Raw genomic sequence first — 1,458 nt, 5'->3', positions numbered from 1 at the left:
TAAAAAAAATAAATAAATTTAATATTTTAAATAATTTTACCAATTCAATAATAACGTTTTACATGAGCCCGTTTATAGCCACTTGAACAGCTGCGGCTATTAACGATGAAAGAACACAGACACATGGGGTCAAGGAAGTAGTTTTGTCTTTTATTAAAAATTAACAACCTCCCTTATGGGAGAAACTTGTGTTTTCTTATTTGGAAAATAAAAAAGGAAAAAAAACTGCAAATCGTATTGGATTCAAGAGGAGTAAGCATTTAAAAACAACCAGAAGGCTACATTATACAACATACTATAGGGTCTGTAGATTAAAGAAAATGAACCACACTCATTACTGGGAAGGGCCCTTTGGGGCCCCATTATAGAACACACACACCCTAAATAAGCAAAACTAGAAATATTTCCCTAAAAACGGAAGATCGGCAAAAAAAGTAGACACTTAATCTGCAGGTGCCAGTACTGCAACCCACCCCCGGGATATGGTTACATGGATTCTGAATGGTTAAAGGTTCTATACTTAGCTTAAAAAAGTGTACCTGTCGAGGGGAGGGGAGTGCCATTTACAGGTCCCTCTAAGTGCCTACACATCACCTCTGCTCACCTATACAGTACCCTGGAATCCACAAAACGAAGGCATCCTGTAAGGCCTTGTTCACACCAAATGCAGACCAGATCTGGTCAGGTTTCTGCACACGCAGTGCAGTGGGTTGTGCCGCGTTTTTGATGCGTTTAGGGCCGGTTTTGGTAAAAAAAAAAATAAAAAAAAAATGTTTAAAGTTTAACATTGGGTTTTCAGGCACTTGCATGCGTTTTTGATGCGTTCCAGAGCAGATCCAGAGCAGGTAAAATAGGGCTTGCCGCAGTTTTTTCACCTGCTCTAGATCTGGTCTGGATCTGCACGCTGCGATGTGAACTGGGAGGTCAAAATACCATAGGAATACATTGGACGCAGTTTTGATCCGGTCTGCACCTGCTCCGGTCTGGATCTGCTCCGCGCTTGGTGTGAACAAGGCCTAAGGCAATAATACATTATGTTACATGAGATTTTTGGTCGCTGACCCCCCTGCCCTCATGTCCTTTACTATTGCCCTGCCCTACCAACTAAAAACCCGTAACGGCAGGAGGGTGCCAAGCCATTTCCAGCAACCAAAGCTCAGGTAAGTAATTGCATTCACAGAGCGTCCGAGTCTTGGGAGGCGCAGCAAAGCAGAGGCCACGTTGAGGCATCAGGTGTTTGGAGCGGCGGCCACATCAAGACATTCCCACCACCGCGGGTTTGGAATCGGGTTCCTCGTTTCCAATTTTCTCGATTCCGTGTCTCCATTTCTAATACTGAAACGGTTTTGCAAGCTGTACCTAATGAAACCCTGCCTAGGGAGACGTCAAGGTATCCAATAAGAGAAGAATACTTGTCCATTGGACGATGACTCAAATCCAGGAGTGAAACCACCGCAA

Source organism: Nanorana parkeri, unplaced genomic scaffold (assembly GCF_000935625.1).
Source record: "Nanorana parkeri isolate BGI_ZX_2015 unplaced genomic scaffold, ASM93562v1 scaffold15, whole genome shotgun sequence".
NCBI lineage: Eukaryota > Metazoa > Chordata > Amphibia > Anura > Dicroglossidae > Nanorana > Nanorana parkeri.
This window is presented reverse-complemented; position numbering follows the sequence as displayed.